General features: G+C 42.1%; 1 protein-coding gene and 1 non-coding gene across 2 annotated transcripts in view; one reads left to right on the top strand and one right to left on the bottom strand.

The window, feature by feature from the left end:
* The window catches only part of ZFP1 (ZFP1 zinc finger protein), a 60,836-nt gene extending 43,490 nt beyond the window's left edge, over positions 1 to 17,346 (bottom strand). Inside the window, exon 1 of the mRNA XM_024735802.1 lies at positions 16,590 to 17,346. The gene's annotated coding sequence lies outside the window, so the exon portion shown is untranslated. The remainder of the gene's footprint in view (positions 1 to 16,589) is intronic.
* On the top strand, positions 1,093 to 1,165 carry TRNAG-ACC (transfer RNA glycine (anticodon ACC)). Its single transcript has one exon. It is a non-coding gene; the product is annotated as a tRNA-Gly (tRNA).
* Positions 17,347 to 18,743: the final 1,397 nt, after the last annotated feature.

The raw sequence follows: 18,743 nt of genomic DNA, 5'->3' as shown, positions 1-18,743 counted from the left end.
CGATTAATGTCTTTTAATACATAGGTCCCCCCCTCCATATCTTTTTTTGTTTTTTTCTTTGCCATTTATAGGCTGAAAACACTGGATTGTCTATTCTGAAGAACTTCCACACAGTGTGGATTCTCCTGATCACCTTAAATTTTTATTATCAATTTTCTGTTACTTCATCTAGACTCAGAACCTGAGAAGGTCAAGGTTTAAGAAGAATTTTTGGCCAAATACTAACAGCAATTCCTTACTCCTTGCCAGGTTTTAGAACAATTCTTTTTCTGAGTGAGAGGTTCAGGTTTTTTCCCCAAACATCATTATTTTCTACTCCTTTATTCAGCATTCCTGCCATAAATGTTTGTCAAGCACCTGCTGGTGGCAGGCACTGTGCTTGGGCACAGCTGTGAGCGACACATAGCTCTCTCCCCTTATGAGCTTACATTCTACTTAGGGAGACAGGCAATAAACAATAAGTAAAACATAGAGCATGTCAGATGGAGTTCACTGCTAAGAGGGTCGTATCAGGAGTGTCTGGGTGTGTGTGCATTTATTTTTGTTGTTGTTGTTGTTTTTCTGGTACGCGGGCCTCTCACTGTTGTGGCCTCTCCCGTTGTGGAGCACAGGCTCCGGACGCGCAGGCCCAGCGGCCATGGCTCACGGGCCCAGCCGCTCCGCGGCATGTGGGATCTTCCCGGACCGGGACACGAACCCGTGTCTCCTGCATCGGCAGGCGGACTCTCAACCACTGCGCCACCAGGGAAGCCCATGTGTGTGCATTTTTGAGTAGAATGGCTAGAGAAGACTTTACTCAGCAGGTGAGGTTTGAGCCAAGACTCCATAATCACCCATTAGGCTCCATAATCCCTATAATCATGATTCCAAGACTCCATACCAGTGGATGTTCCTTTCCTTGTATTATTTCCAGTGTCTGACAATACCACTCCATCTGGTCACCAATTTCTCCCAGCCAGTCGACCTACCTCCCTCTTTTATATACCTGAGATGATGGAAAGGAATGATATCTAATCACAGCCTTTCCCTCCTCATTTAGGGCTCTGAGAAGTGGCCTCTTTTTTTTTTTTTCATGGCAAAATTACACGGACTTCCCTGGTGGTCTAGTGGTTAAGACTCTGTGCTACCAACACAGGGGGCCCGGGTTCGATCCCTGGTCAGGGAACTAGATCCCACGTGACGCAACTAAGAGCCCGCATGCTACAACTAAAGGGCCCACATGCTGCAACTAAAAAAAAAAAAAAAAAGATCCCATGTGCCACAATGAAGATCCCGTGTGCTGCAACTAAGACCTGGCGTGAAACAAAAAATAAATATTTAAAAACCAAAACAAAATTACAAAGTAGGGAGCCTGCAAAAATTCTCCTTATTTGGAGCAAAGTGAATATCTCATGCTATCTTTCCTTTGTTTTTAACATAAATTAACTCTGGAGAACGGAACCAACCTGAACCTTGAAAATTTTAGTTATCTTAACTGAGTGTTTGACAAGGCCATCTTTCACCTCAGTGAATGAAGCGATCTTACATGGTTAATGGCTTAGAAGTCTTCATCAAGGATCCTCCGGGCATATAAGGACTGTCTCATTTATTGAGGCCTTTCCAGCACTGTGCTTGGTATAGATGAGGAATGAATGAATGACTGGGGCAAGTAGTAACGACGCTTGAAACCCAACTACTATCAGTATCATGCAGTTCTGTAGTCCTGTCCACCTGAGTGTACCAAGTGCTGCCTACGCATCCTGCATCCTGCTGGAGTGGGTAGCTTCCAGCATCATCTACCTTTTCAGGGCTGCCCACCTCAGTGGAATGGTGGTGGCCCCGCATAACACCAGGGTAGGTTGCTGCTCCTTCAGTTCTTCTTTCCTACTAGCCGGATCTTGGGACTGCAAAGAACTCCAGCTAGTTCCTTGCTATATCTCGTCCTTGTGGAGAGACACCTAAAGAATATCCTATTTATCCCACCTTGGGGAAAAAAAAAATCATAGTCATTTGGAATCAGGTTTATTACTGGGTGCATTGTTTTTTATAGAGAATTTAGAGATAATTTCATACAAGTCAGAAAGATGTGGGTTTGAGTATTATTGGACAAAGTATTATTACAAAATAAAGCAACTGCATCAAAGCTTCCCCTATTTTATGAGTAGATCCATAAATAGAATAGATCGGGAGTCTATTGGTCCAAATACCTGTTTACAAACGGAAAAACAAAAGCCTGGAGAAGCTAACAAGTTTTAATTCTGAAAAAGATAATCTGTCTATGGCTTCAAAATGATAATATGACTGTTTTCGGGGGTCCCACAGACCATGCTCAGGTTCAATTTTTCCTTAGAAGGACTCAGAACTCAGCAAGCTGCTGCACTCATGGTTACAGTTTGCTGCAGTGAAAGGACACAGATTAAAATCAGCAATGGAAAAACGCACAAAGGCCAAGGTCCTCGAGATACCAGGCACAAGATTCCATCTGTCCTCCCTCAGTGGTGTCATACGTACAGCACTTGATTCTCCCAGCAATGGTATGTGACATCACACATGGAGTATTGCTAACCAGAAGCTCAGCCAAGCCTTGGTGTCCAGGGTCTTTATTGCAGATTGGTGCTATGGGCATGTCTGACTGCCCACACAGCTGACCTTAGTCTCCAGCCCCTCCCCAGGTCGAGCTGATACCATGTGGACCGAGGGCCCCAGCGTAAAGCATCTGGCTGGTTCAAGGTCTCCAGGTAAAGAAAAACACTCTTATCAGACAGGATATTCTACCAGCTTAGAGGTTAGAAGTTACCTCCCAAGGGCTGGGCAACAGTCAAGCCTTCCTTTGGAAGGTACAAGGTTTAGACAACCCACATTTGGTAAGTTAACCCTTTACTGCATAAGGCCCTACACTGCTTTTTTTATGCCATGGGAAATTGGTTTTGTATTTTGTTTTTCCAGGAAAGCAATCCTGAAGAACACTGAGGTGTTCTTCATACACAAGCTATCATTTCTTTGTGTCCAGCCGTGGGTCACATTTTGCTAAATAGCTTGAAGGAAGTTTATTTCTGTATCAGAAGTAGTTGATATCTCAGTGGGATTTAGAGGTCATTATGGAAAAGGAGTGGCCTCAATTACCACTTGACTTTGCAGGTCTTCTTATCAGGAGGTGCAGTCTATTTCCCTGCCTCTTGAATTGAGGCTGGCTTTGTGACTTGCTTGGCTACAAAGCTATGAAAATGATATATTGGCCCTCACAGATTCCTGCTTTCTCTTAGAATGCTGTTGGAACATGAGAAACCACGTGGAAGGGAGCAAGTTGTCCTTCTGAGTCCCTTCTAGACCAGCCTACAGCCAGCTGACGCCCAGATATATGAGAAATTCCAACTGAGATCAGCAGAGCTGCCTACCCAACCCCCCAAATTAACCAAAAATGCACAAGTGAGACCAGCCAAGACCAGAAGAATCACCCAGCTGACCTATAGACTCATGAACAAGAATAAATGCTTACTGGACTTCGCTGGTTTTCCGGGGGTTAAGACTATGCTTCCAGGTTTGATCCCTGGTTGGGGGAATTCCACATGCGGCCAAAGAAAAAACAACAAAAAGAATAAATGACATGAATAATATCAATGTTTTCTTAGGTCAGTCTCCCAAGGCAATAGAAATAAATACAAAAATAAACAAATGGGACCTAATCAAACTTACAAGCTTTTGCAAAACAAAGGAAACCTTAAACAAAACAAAAAGACAACCTACAGAATGGGAGAAAATATTTGCAAAGGAAGAGACAGACATGACAAGGGACTACTTTCTTTTCTCCTTTTTAAAATTATTATAATTCTTTTTAATTTTATTTTTTTTATACAGCAGGTTCTTATTAGTTATCTATTTTATGCATATTAGTGTATATATGTCAATCCCAGTCTCCCAGTTCATCCCACCACCACCACCCCCTGCCCCTTCTTTCCCCCCTTGGTGTCCATACATTTGTTCACTACAACTGTGTCTCTATTTCTGCCTTGGAAACTGGTTCATCTATACCATTTTTCTAGATTCCACATATATGTGTTAATATACGATATCTGTTTTTCTCTTTCTGACTTACTTCACTCTGTATGACAGTCTCTAGGCCCATCCACATCTCTACAAATGACCCAATTTCGTTCCTTTTTACGGCTGAGTAATATTCCGTTGTATACATGTACCGCATCTTCTTTATCCGTGGGATTACTTTCCAAAATATATGAACAGCTCATGCAGCTCTATATCAAAAAAACAAACAACCCTATCAAAGAATAGGCAGATCTAAATAGACATTTCTCCAAAGAAGACATACAGATGGCCAAAAAGCACATGAAAAGATGCTCAACATCACTAATTATCAGAGAAATGCAAATTAAAACTACAATGAGGTATCACCTCACACCAGTCAGCATGGCCATCATTAAAATATCTACAAACAATAAATGCTGGAGAGGATATAGAGAAAAGGGAACCCTCCTACACTGTTGGTGGGAACGTAAATTGGTGCAGCCACTGTGGAAAACAGTATGGACATTCCTCAGAAAACTAAAAATAGAGTTGCCATATGATCCAGCAATCCCACTCCTGGGCATATATCCAGACAAAACTATAATTCAAAAAGATGCACACACCACTATGTTCATAGCAGCACTATTCACAATAGCCAAGACATGGAAACAACCTAAATGTCCATTGACAGATGGATGGATAAAGAAGATGTGGGGGACTTCCCTGGTGGCTCAGTGGTGAAGAATCCGCCTGCCATTACAGGGGACACGGGTTCGAGCCCTGGTCCGGGAAGATCCCACACACCGTAGGGCAACTAAGCCCGTGCACCGCAACTACTGAGCCTGTGCTCTAGAGCTCGCTTGCCACAACTACTGAAGCCCACACACCTAGAGCCCGTGCTCCATAACAAGAGAAGCCACTGCAGTGAGAAGCCTGTGCACCTCAACAAAGAGTAGCCCAGCTTGCCGCAACTAGAGAAGGCCACACACAGCAATGAAGACCCAACACAGCGAAAAATTAAAATTAAAATTAAAATTAAAAAATCTAAAGAAAAAAAAGATGTGGTACATATTTAGAATGGAATACTACTCAGCCATAAAAAAGAATGAAATAATTCTATTTGCAGTAACATGGATGGACTTACCTAGAGACTATTATACTAACTGAAGTAAGTCAGAAAGAGAAAGACAAATACCATATGATGTCACTTATATGTGGAATCTAAAATATGACACAAATGAAACTATCTATGAAACAGAAACAGAATCACAAAACATAGAGAACAGACGTGGTTGCCAAGGGAAAAGGGGGCTGGGGGAAGGATGGAGTGGGAGGTTGGGGTTAGCAGATGTGAACTTTTATATATAGAATGGATAAATAACAAGGTCCTACTGCATAGCACAGAGAACTATATTCATTATCCTGTGATAAACCATAATGGAAATGAATGTTTTAAAAATAGAGGGCTTCCCTGGTGGTACAGTGGTTAAGAATCCACCTGCCAATGCAGAGGACACAGGTTCGAGCCCTGGTTCGGGAAGATCCCACATGCCATGGAGCAACTAAGCCCGCGTGCCACAACTACTGAGCCCGCAAGCCACAACTACTGAGCCCGCGTGCCTAGAGCCCATGCTCCGCAACAAGACAAGCCACCGCAATGAGAAGCCCGCACACCACAACAAAGAGTAGCCCCCACTCACCGCAACTAGAGAAAGCCCACATCCAGCAACGAAGACCCAATGCAGCCAAAAAAGAGTTTAAAAATAGAATGTATATATATATGTATAACTGAATCACTTTGCTGTATAGCAGTAATTAATGCAACATTGTAAATCAACTATACTTCAATTTTAAAAAAAGAGATTAAAAAAAAGAATAAATGTTTATTGTTTTATGCCACGGAGTTTTAGGTGCTTGTTAAACTACAGCAATAGCTAACTGATACAGTGGGGTAGTAAATGGAGGAACAAAAGTACTTTTTGAAATAAAAGTGTATTAACATAAATCAGAGAACTGTCGACCAAACATTTCTGGTTCTAAGGAACGTGGCAATGAAGCCTCAGCAATACTTGTTCTTTAGTTAAAAAAAAAAAAGGGGGTCTTTCATCATTTTACTTGTCTACTAGATCTTTAAAAATTTTTTATTAAAAAAATTGTTTTAAGTGTAAGAACACTTAAAATGAGATCTACCCACTTAACAGATTTTTAAGTGCACTGTGTACTTATACACAAGCACAGTGCTGTACAGTAGATTTCTAGAATTTATTCATTTCACGTAACAGAAATTTTATACCTGTGATTAGCAATCTACTGGATCAACACATTAATTCAAAAAATGCCATTTTCTTCTAATACTTTTATGATTTCATTTATTTACATTTAAATATTTTATCTCTTTGGTATTTACCTTGGATACGGATCCAATTTTATTTTTCTCCCTGATAACATGTGTTAGTAAGTCCATTTTTACTACACGGACTTAAGGTGCCACTTTCGTCATACATAAAATATTTGCGTGTATTTGGTTATATTTCTGAACTTTCTATTCTGTTCCATTAGTCTTTCTGTCTATTCATGCAACAATACCACACTTTTCATTATTGTGTCTTTTGGTACGTTTAGTTATCTACTAGGATCCAATCCCCCCTCATTAATCCCCTTTTTTATTTATATTTTTATTAATAGATCTAATTTTTTCAGAAAAGTTTTATATTTACCAAATACTGAGCAGATAGCAGAGTTCCAAATATGCCCCCACAAGAGTGCACAGTTTCCATCTACTTTTTTTTTTTTTTTGGCTGCGTTGGGTCTTCACTGCTGCGCGGGCTTTCTCTAGTTGTGGCAAGCAGGAGCTATTCCTTGTTGCATTGTGCGGGCTTCTCATTGCGGTGGCTTCTCTTGTTGTGGAGCGCGGGCTCTAGGCACCCGGGCTTAGTTGCTCCACAGCATGTGGGATCTTCCTGGACCAGGGATTGAATCCGTGTCCCCCAAATTGGCAGGCAGATTCTTAACCACTTCACCATCAGGGAAGTCCCTATTTTTTTTTTAAGATTTTTTTGATATGGACCATTTTTAAAGTCTTTATTGAATTTGTTACAATATTGCTTCTGTTATGTTGTGGTTTTTTGGCCGTGAGGCATGTGGGACCTTAGCTCCCTGACCAGGGATCAAACCCACACCCCCTGCACTGGAAGGCAAAGTCTTAGCCACTGCACCTCCAGGGAAGTCCCTCCATCTATTATTAATTAACATCTTATATTAATTAGTATGGTTCATTTGTTATAATTAATGAGCCAACATTAGTATATTATTAACTAAGGTCCATAGTTTTCTCAGATTTTCTTAATTTTACTGAATGTCCTTTTTCTGTTCCCGGATTCCATCCAGAATGCTACATTACATTTAATCTTCATGTCCCCTTAGGCTCTGCTACAGACTGAATGTTTGTGTCCCCATAAAATTCATATGTTGAAACCTAATCTCCAATGTGATGATATTTGGAGGTAGGGCCTTTGGGAGGTGATCAGGTCAGGAGGCCAGATCCCTCATGAATGTGATTAGTGTTATAAAACGGACCCCAGAAATCTCTCTTGCCCCTTCCACCATGTGAGGACTTAGCAAGAAGACAGCTGTCTAGGAACCAGGAAGCAGTTCTTATCAGACACCAGATCTGCCGAAGCCTTAATCTTGGACGTCCTGGCTTCCAGAACTGTGAGAAATAAATATTATTTAAGCCAATAAATATTGTTCATGGGTTGCTGAAGTCCATTCAGCAGCCTGAATGGACTAAGGTGGGCTCTCCTTGGCTGTGGTTTTTTCAGACTTCCCTTGTTTTCGATGACTTTGACAGTTTTGAGGAGTACTAGTCAGGCATTTTGTAGGATGCTCCTCTATTGGTGCATGTCTGGTGTTTCTGTCATGGTTAGACTGAGGTTATGGGCTTTGGGGAGGAAGACATCAGAGGTAAAAAGGACCATTTTTATCGTACCATATCAAGGGTATTATATTAGTTTCCTAGGGCTGTTGTAACGAAGCATCACAAACCAAGTGACTTAAAACAACATAAATTTGTTTTTTCACAGTTCTGGAGGCTAGAAGTCTGAAATCAAGGTGTTGGCAAGGACATGCAGCATCCGAAACCCATAGTGGGGAATCCTTCCTTGCTTCGTCCCAGCTTCCTTGACTCACTTGAGCTGCAGCACCTCAACTGCTGCCTCCATGGTCACGTGACGTTTCTCTCCTCACGTGTCTGTGTCTCTTCGCCTCTTCTTATACGGACACCAGTCACATTGGACTAATGGCCAACCCTACTCTAGCAGGACCCTGTCTTAACTAATTACATCTGCAAAGACCCAATTTTCAAATAAAGTCCATTCTGAGGTCCTGAGAAGGACATGAATTTTGGGAGGATGCTATTCAACTCGGTACCGGTACATACCATCAATGTGGTTTTTGACTGTTGATGTTGACTTTGGTCATCTGGCTGAAGTAGCATTTGCCAGGTCTCTCCACTATAATGTGACCCTTTTTCTTTCCCCCTTTCCATACTGTACTTTGGAAGGAAGTCACTTGGAAAAGCCCACATTTAGGGAGTGGGAAGTTATGCTTCCTCCCTTGAGGGTGGTGTAGCTACATAATTTATTTGGAATTCTTCTGAATGGGAGACTTGTCTCTTTTCCCCATTTACTACTTTATTCAATCAATCCAGTTACACGTAAAGCTGCATCAGAAGTGTTAACTCGTACCCCTGTGGGAAACAACTTAACTGATTAGGGTACAGTGCTCATGAGCCATTCCTTTTGCCTTTAGTCTAATAAACTCCATTCATTTAGGTCAGCACCTGTTTCCCCCACCCTCTTCAGTGAGGTCATTTCATACATTTAGAAAGATAGAGTTAGACTATCTTGTCACAGTCTGCATTCTTTCCTGGGATCCGCCAATCTCCTAAATGATTTTTTTAGAAATTTGCCTGGGGACTTCCCTGGTGGTCCAGTGGGTAAGACTCTGTGTTCCCAATGCATGGGGCCCAGGTTTGATCCCTGGTGGGGGAACTAGATCCCACATGCATGCCACAACTAAGAGTTCGCATGCCGCAACTAACAAGCCTGCATGCCGCAACTAAAGATCCCGCATGCCACAACGAAGATCCTGCCTGCTGCAACTAAGACCTGGCACAGCCAAAATAAATAAATATTTAAAGAAAGAAAGAAATTTGCCTGCACTAAGGTTCACTTTTGGTGTTGTAAAGTTCTATAGGTTGTGAAAAATGCATAATGTCATGTATCCATCATTACAGTATCATACAGAATAGCTTTACCACCCTAAAAATCCCTTGTACTTCATTTATTCATCACCAGCCCCCTGGTCTCAAATCCCTGGCAACCACTGGTCTTTTTACTGCCTCCTTAGTTTTGTCTTTTCAGAATGTGACATGGTTGGAATCAGGGTGTAGTTTTTTCAGAATGACTTCTTTCACTTAGCAATGTATATTTAAGGTTCCTCCATGTCTTTTTGTGACTTGACAGTTTATTTCTACTTTTAGGTGACAAATATTCCATTGTATGAATGGACTGCCGTTGCTTTACCCATCCACCTTTGGATGGACATTTTCGTTGTTTGGTTGTTGACATTTTAGTTTTTGGAGATTATGAAAGCTGCTATAAATATTTGTGCGCAGGCTTTTGTATGGACAGAAGCTTTCAACTCAATTGGGTAAGTACCTAGAAAGATGATTGCTGGATCATGTGGTAGGATTATGTTTAGCTTTGTAAGAAACTGCCAAACTGTCTTCCAACGTGACTGTACCATTTTGTACTCTCACCAGCAATGAATGAGAATTCCTGTTGCTCTGTGTCTTCATCAGTACTCGATGTCAGTTTTTAAAATTTTAGTCATCCTAATAGATGTGTAGTGTCATCTTGTTTTCTTTTAATTTGCAATTCTGTGATGACATATGATATTGAGCACCTTTTCATATGCTTATTTGCTATCAGTATATCTTCTTTGGAGAAATGCCTGTTCAGACCTTTTGCCCGTTTTTATTTTTATTTATTTATTTTTTTGCGGTATGTGGGCCTCTCACTGTTGTGGCCTCTCCCGTTGCGGAGCACAGGCTCCAGACCCGCAGGCTCAGCAGCCATGGCTCACGGGCCCAGCCGCTCTGCGGCACGTGAGATCTTCCCGGACCGGGGCACGAACCCATGTCCCCTGCATCGGCAGGCGGACTCTCAACCACTGCGCCACCAGAGAAGCCCAGACCTTTTGCCCGTTTTTAAATCAGGTTGTTTTCTTATTGTTGAGTTTCTTTTTTTTAATAGATCTTTATTGGAGTATAATTGCTTCACAAAACCGTGTTAGTTTCTGTTGCACAACAAAGCGAATCAGTCATATGCATATACATGTCCTCATATCCCCTCTCTCTTGAGCCTCCCTCCCATCCTCCCTATCCCACCCCTCTTGGTCATCGCAAAGCACTGAGCCGATCTCCCTGTGCTATGTGGCTGCTTCTCACCAGCCAACTATTTTACATTAGGTAGTGTATATATGTCGATGCTACTCTCACTTCGCCCCAGCTTCGCCCTCCCACCCCATGTCATCAAGTCCATTCTCTATGTCTACCTCTTTATTCCTGCCCTGCAACTAGGTTCATCAGTACGATTTTTTTTCTTTTTTTTTAGATTCCATATATATGCGTTAGCATACGGTATTTGTTTTTCTCTTTCTGACTTACTTCATTCGGTATGACAGACTCTAGGTCCATTCACCTTACTACAAATAACTCAATTTCATTTCTTTTTATGGCTGAGTAATATTCCATTGCATATATGTGCCACATCTTATTTATCCATTTATCTGTCGATGGACATTTAGGTTGGTTCCATGTCCTGGCTAATGTAAATAGTGCTGCAATGAACATTGTGGTGCATGTCTCTTTTTAAATTATGGTTTTCTCAGGGTATATGCCCAGTAGTGAGATTGCTGGGTCATATTGTAGTTCTATTTTTAGTTTTTTAAGGAACCCCCATACTGTTTTCCCTAGTGGTTGTATCAGTTTACATTCCTACCAACAGTGTAGGAGGGTTCCCTTTTCATCACACCCTTTCCAGCATTTATTGTTTCTAGCTCTTTTGATAATGGCCATTATGACCAGTGTGAGGTTATACCTCATTGTAGTTTTGATTTGTATTTCTCTAATAATTAGTGATGTTGAGTATCTTTTCATGTGCCTCTTGGCCAACTGTATGTCTTCTTTGGTGAAATGTCTATTTAGGTCTTCTGCCCATTTTTTAACTGGATTGTTTGTTTTTATGATATTGAGCTCCATGAGCTGTTTGTATATTTTGGAGATTAATCCTTTGTCTGTTGTTTCGTTTGCAAATATTTTCTCCCATTCTGAGGGTTGTCTTTTTGTCTTGTTTATAGTTACCTTTGCTGTGCAAAAGCTTAATTAAGTCCCATTTCTTTATTTTTGTTTTTATTTCTGTTACTCGAGGAGGTGGGTCAAAAAAGATCTTGCTGTGGTTTATGTCAAAGAGTGTTTTTCCCTAAAAGTTCTGGGATAAATACCACTTGATCACGGTGTATGATCCTTTTAGTGTGCTGTTGGATTCTGTTGCTAGTATTTTGTTCAGGATTTTGCATCTCTGTTCATCAGTGATATTGGTCTATAATTTTCTTTTTTTGTGATATTTTTTTCTGGTTTAGGTGTCAGGGTGATGGTGGCTTTGTAGAATGAATATGGGAGTATTTCTCCCTCGGCAATATTTTGGAAGAGTTTGAGAAGGATTCGTGTTAGCTCTTCTCTAAATGTTTGATAGAATTCGCCTGTGAAGCCATCTGGTCCTGGACTTTTGTTTGTTGGAGAATGTTTAATTACAGTTTCAATTTCATTACTTGTGATAGGTCTGTTTATATTTTCTAATTCTTCCTGGTTCAGTCTGGAAAATTGTACAAGAATTTGTCCATTTCTTTGTGGTTGTCCATTTTATTGGCATATAGCTGTTCGTAATAGTCTCTTATAATCCTTTGTATTTCTGCAGTGTTGGTTGTGATTTCTACTTTTTCATTTCTAATTTTACTGATTTGCGTCCTCTCCCTTTTTTTCTTGATGAGTCTGGCTAAGGGTTTATCAATTTTGTTTATCTTCTCAAAGAACCAGCTTTTAGTTTTATTGTTCTTTGCTATTGATTTCTTCGTTTCTATTTATTTCTGCTCTGATCTTTATGATTTCTTTCCTTTTACTGACTTCGGGGTTTCTTTGTTCTTCTTTCTCTAGTTGTTTTAAGTGTAGGGTTAGATTGTTTATTTGAGATTTTTCTTGTTTCTTGAGGTGAGATTGAATTGCTATAAACTTCCCTCTTAGAACTGCTTTTGCTGTGTCCCATAGGTTTTACGTCATTGTGTTTTCATTGTCATTTGTTTCTATGTATTTTTTTCTTCTTTGATTTCATCAGTGATTTCTTGATTATTTAGTAGTGCATTGTTTAGCTTCCATGTATGTGTGTTTTTTACAGGTTTTTTTTCCTGTAATTGATTTCCAATTTCATAGTGTAGTGGTCAGAAAAGATGCTTGATACAATTTCAATTTTCTTAAATTTTCCGAGGCTTGATTTGTGATCCAAGATGTGATCTATCCTGGAGAATGTTCCATGTGCACTTGAGAAGAAAGTGTATTCTGCCACTTTTGGGTGGAATGTTCCATAAATATCAACTAGTTCTATCTGGTCTATCATGTCATTTAAAGCTGTGTTTCCTTATTTATTTTCTGTTTGGATGATCTGTCCATTGGTGTAAGTGGGGTGTTAAAGTCCCCTACTATTATTGTGTTGCTGTCGATTTCTCCTTTCATGGTTGTTAGCAGTTGCTTTATGTATTGAGGTGCTCCTCTGTTGGGTGCATAAACATTCATAATTGTTACCTCTTCTTCTTGGATTGATCCTTTGATCATTATGTAGTGTCCCTCCTTATCTCTTGCAACAGTCTTTATTTTAACAGTCTCTTTTATCTGAGACGAGTATTGCTACTCCAGCTTTCTTTTGATTTCCATTTGCATGGAATATCTTTTTCCATCCCTTCACTTTCAGTCTGTATGTGTCCCTAGGTCTGAAGTGGGTCTCTTGTAGACAGCATATATATGAGTCTTGTTTTTGTATGTATTCAACCAGTCTGTGTGTTTTGCTTGGGGCATTTAATCCATTTACATTCAAGGTTATTATCGATATGTATGTTCCTATTACCATTTTCTTAATTGTTTTGGGTTTGTTTTTGTGGGTCTTTTTCTTCTCTTGTGTTTCCTGCCTAGAGAAGTTTCTTTAGCATTTGTTATAAAGCTGGTTTGGTGGTGCTGAATTCTCTTAGCTTTTGTTTGTCTGAAAAGCTTTTGACTTCTCTATTGAATCTGAATGAGATCCTTGCTGGGTAGAGTAATCTTGGTTGTAGGTTTTTCTCTTTCAGCACTTTAAGTATATCCTGCCACTCCCTTCTGGCTTGCAGAGCTTCCACTGAAACATCAGCTGATAACCTTATGGGGATTCCTTTGTATGCTATTTTTTGTTTTTCCCTTGCTGCTTTTAATATTTTTTCTTGGTATTTAATTTTTGTTAGTTTGATATATATGTGTCTTGGTGTGTTTTTCCTAGGGTTTATCCTGTATGGGACTCTCTGTGCTTCCTGTACTTGGGTGACTATTTCCTTTCCCATGTTAGGGAAGTTTTCCACTATAATCTCTTCAAATATTTTCTCAGACCCTTTCTTTTTCTCTTCTTCTTCTGGGACCCCTATAATTCGAATGTTGGTGCATTTAGTGTTGTCCCAGAGGTCTCTGAGACTGTCTTCCATTCTTTTTTCTTTATTCTGCTCCTCGGCAGTTATTTCCACCATTTCATCTTCCATCTCACTTATTCATTCTTCTGCCTTCATTATTCTGTTATTGATTCCACCCAGTGTAGTTTTCATTTCAGTTATTGTGTTGTTCATCTCTGTTTGTTTGTTCTTTAGTTCTTCTAGATCTTTGTTAAACATTTCTTGTATTTTCTCAATCCATTAGGCTATTGGGTAGAGCTGGGTCTTGGTGCTGAGATGAGGAACTCTGTGAGACCTCACTCCAATGAATATTCACAGGGGTCTGAGGTTCTCTGTTAGTGCAATGGTTTGGACTCGGAGCTCCCACTGCAGTAGCTTCCCCCCGACTCCGTGTTGGCAAATCAAGATCCCACAAGCTGTGTGGGGTGGCCCCCCAAGAAAAAAAGAGAGAACAATAACAAAGTAAAAAATAAAATTAGACTAGGAAACTGACAGCTATGTTAGAAAGAATGTAAAAATAAAAATATAGATGAATCAATAACCACAAGGTATGTCAGTACCATAATAGTAAAAAAGAGGAGGAGGGAAAAGAAAAAAAAAAGGAGGGGGGAAAGGCCTTGGCTGTGGAGAGTGGGGCCTAAGAAAGGGCGAGGTTTGGGTGGTGGGCGGGGCCAATGCTCAGGACCTACAGGGCTGGAAAACCCTGGGGGCTGTGGGCGGTGGGGCTTAGGCTCCAGGAACAGTAGGGGCCCAGGCATGCCCCACACCCCTGGTCTCAGAGGGCAGGGCACCTCACCAGGGAGCCCAGCAGGCTTCCTGGGCTCGAGTGGGCAGGGCAATCATCCTCCACTCCTCTCCTGCTCCTCCCAGAGGGTCCCTCCTGCCTGCCTCTCCTGATCCCCCCCGGCCTCCCTCCTATGCTCCCAAGGACTCACGCAGCCTGGATGGAACTTGGAGGGCAGGGGATCGGCCTGGGAGCTCAGCAGGCTCTCCGTGACCCAGTGGGCGGGGCAATCGCCCTCCACTCCTCTCCCACCTGTCTTTCCTGATCTCCCTGGACTCCCTTCTATGCCCCCAGGACCCACACGGCCTGGAGGGGGCTTTGGATTGCAGGGGACCAGCTTGGGAGCTCAGCAGGCTCCCCGGGCCCCAGTGAGCAGGGCAATCGCCCTCCGCTCCTCTCCCGTGCCTCCTGGAGAGTCCCTACCACCTGCCTCTCCTGATCTCCCTGGCCTCAGGGGTGCCGATCTGGTCTGACCTCCAGTTCTCCTCCCCCCCTCGGTCCCCCTACATCCTACCGGTTCACTCTGGGGTTCCTCCTGTCTCCTTGGGGGTTAGAGTCCCCACCAGCAGCCGGCAGGCGCCCTAGTTGTGGGGAGACGCTAAGTCCACGTCTTCCCACACCACCATCTTGACTCCTCCTTTTGGGTTTTAAGAGCACATCTAGCATCCAAATCTTGGTTTCTAAAAACTATTCCTGACTAAAAGGAACAGAACTCCTTGGAAAAGCAGTTGATTACTGATCTGGGCAGGGAAAAGACAAGATGAGCCTGGAGCATCTTACGGTACTACAATGTAAGACGGTGCTCATAAAAAGGTAAGGGCCAGTCTAAAGGGCAGACAAGCCTATATGACAGAGGCCCCCAGTGACCAAAGCTGGGATAATCTGAACAACAAAATAAATAATGATTGTATTAGATTATAACCTAGGGAATAAAAAAAATCCATGAGTCTATATTGGTAATGTACAAATGATTCAGTAAGTAAATAAATGAAGCAGAAGGGATGGCTCTTCCTTAGAGAATAATTCTAACTAAATAATATCGAAGAAATAAGAGACATAGAAAATCACTGTTAGAATGCCATGACAACAATGAAGGCAGGCAAGATCCACCAATGGATGCTACAAATCATGAGTGAAAGTGAGGTGAAACAGGATATTTGCAGCCTTAAACTTTCTACCCTGGTATATTCATTAACTGCAAAGAGAAAAATAGTAACTTCACAGCGCAGAAACACCACAGACGTGAACTAAACTAAATGATCCAGGCTATTGCCATCAGTAATAAGACATACTGACCCCTTACACTGCTGATGTGATATACTGAGAAGGGAACATCACTTCTGTAGTATTCTTGCCAAAACTGCATGGCCTCCATCTACTCGTGAGAGAACATCAGACAACCCACACTGAGGAACGTTCAGTACAGTAACTGATCCATACTCCTCAAAATGTCAAGGTCAGAAAGACAAGGAGAGACTGAGGAACTGTCACAGACTGTGGGAGATGAAGGAGACAAGACAACTAACACCCCAGAAAACCAGAGGACATTAGTGGAAGAACGGGTGAAATCAAATTTGCAGTTTAGTAATGTACCAATTCTCTAATTGTATCAATTAGTATTTTACTAATTAGTTTTGATAATTGTACTGTGGTTATGTATAATGTAAACATTAGTGAAAACTAAGTGAAGGGTATACAGAAACTTTCTGTACTATTTTTGCAGCTTTTCTGTAAGTCTAAAATTATTTCGAGGGACCTCCCTGGTGGTCCAGTGACTAAGACTTCGTGCTCCCAATGCAGGGGACCTGGGTTCGATCCCTGGTCAGGGAACTAGATCTCACACGCCGCAACTATGAGTTTGCCTCAACTACAGATCCCACATGCCACAATTAAGACCTGGTGCAGTCAAATAAATAAAATAAAATAAATAAATATTTTTAACAAAAATAAATAAATAAATGAAATGATTTTGAAATAAAAAGGTAAAAATAATTTGGATACTCACCCTTTATCTGTTAATCATATGAAAATATCTTCCTCTTTGGGCACTCTGGTTGAGTTGATGCGTCTCCGAGCTGGAATGTTAGCTGTTCCTTCCAAAGGCCATTCCTTCTATTGCTCTGTCAGATCGGTGGCCTCAGGATGGGGAGGTAGACATTAGGATTAGTGGATCCCATGGTCATCTGCCCATTACTGCGCCCGCCTTTGCTAAAAAGTGGGTCACTTGGCCTGAGGGGATGGTATGTGATATACCATGTCGGTGGGTCAAACACTGTGTGAGCCTTCAGATGCTGGTGCTGGCTGAGGCCATGCAGGCGGGAGAGGCTAACCCATACGCATAATGTGTACTGCACTGATTTCAGTCAAGATAAATTGCTCCCTTTCCAGAGTGGCAAGGGTCTGACGTGGTCAACTTGTCACCAAGTGGCTGGCTGGTCTCCCTGAGGAATGGTGCCATGTGGCAGATTCAGTGTCGCTGTAGGGGGAACACTCAGCAGTGGCAGTAGCTAGGTCAGCCTTAGTGAGTGGGTGTCCATGCCGGTGGACCTGTTACTGGCCTCTCCCCTACTGCCATTGTGCCAGCGCTGGGGGGGTCTTTCACAGCGGCTGGCTGATGACTGCTGGCTGAATCACGCTGTTTACTTGGTTTAGTCTCTTCCATGGTAGATGCTCTCTGGTGGGCGTTAACATATGATACATGTGCTATAAAGACCTCACTTTGTGTCTGGTCCTCAAGATCCATCTATGTGCCTCTTCTCCAAACCTCCTTGACCCTGATGTTCCAATCTCCTCATAGGCCCCTGACCAACCAGCCAAGCCATTCACCATTGCCCCTTTTCTTTCTACAAAAGGGGATGACTAGGTGCATGACCTGGAGGTCTGCCAATCGGGAGGATCTCAGGGTTACTCCCAAGTGGGGCTGTAGTACAACAGTCCGTCTTCAGCTCAAACCCTCATATTGAGCCAATCCATTCACGAATCAAGCTTGAACTTTTTCCTCCTCCATCAGCTGGTCATAAGAGTTCCCCCATACAGCTGTAGGTGTGAGCTGAGGGAAAGGTACTGGCCAAGCAATGGTGGGTGACATGGGGGTCTGGGCCACCTATTCATGCAGCTGACTTTGTCCTCTGGCTCTGCTTGTGCCCAATTTTCTTGTCCCCCTTTTTGTTTTGGACCTGCCTGACTTTATGACTTGGTCTGATAGAAGACAGGTCATGACAGCCAGCTCTGGCCACATGATCACTCAATGGTATCTTGTGGTCACACTCACCATCTTAACCAGGACCCAGTAGTAGGCCGGGGCAGTTTTTTTGTATAGTGTGTAGGTCTCTGTTGCAGATGTCATGACCCTGCTCCAGAACCTTAGGAATCTCTATCATGGCTCTTCTTTTTAGGGTTTGCCACAAAACTCTACCTGGCATCTCTCCTCCATCCATAGATACCTCTAGTACCAACAGCTACATGTGGCTAACGGCTACCATATTGGAAAGCACAGATACAGAACATTGCTATCAGTTCAGCAAGTGTATTAGACAGTACCACATCTAGATGTAACAGTTTACAAGAAGTACAGAATCTCACAAGGATACAATCATCCAAAAACAGAATGCGGAAAATTCTACAGAACAAGTGACCCAGTTTCTTTAACAAATAAATGTCATGGAAGAATGGGGGAGGGGGAAACTGTTCTAGATTAAGACGCTTATGAGACACATTAACCAAATACATTGTGTGGACTTTCCCTGGATCTTGATTTGAACTAACCAACTGTAAAAGAGATGTTTTTCGAGATAAGCCAGTTAAGCAACACACTGAGAATGGAAATGTGGGCTCATTCAAATGTGGTTGGGGAGAAGGACCCAAGTAGGAGTTTGTATTCCTGGTTTGACTGGGAAGAAAAACAAAGCCAGAAATAGCTTTATCTCAGTAATGTTAGCAACACGCTTCTTCAAATTTGCTGTGGGAGGAAAACAGAGCTTGGAATGCTTTCAAGAGCAGCAGCCACATCACTCCCCTCGATCCTGGGATATGCCCAGTGGGAGAGTGGAGACAAAGGGATGCGACAGTCTTTTCCTTCGCTTATCTGGCAAACTGCTGCTCATCCTTAGCACTCCTCTTCCAGGAAGTCTTCCTGGCTTGCCTTACTGCCCTACCCAAT

This window comes from Neophocaena asiaeorientalis, unplaced genomic scaffold (genome assembly GCF_003031525.2).
Source record: "Neophocaena asiaeorientalis asiaeorientalis breed wild unplaced genomic scaffold, Neophocaena_asiaeorientalis_V1.1 scaffold40, whole genome shotgun sequence".
In the NCBI taxonomy this organism is placed as follows: domain Eukaryota; kingdom Metazoa; phylum Chordata; class Mammalia; order Artiodactyla; family Phocoenidae; genus Neophocaena; species Neophocaena asiaeorientalis.
Note: the sequence above shows the minus strand (reverse complement) of the source record. Positions and strands in the feature narration are given on the sequence as shown.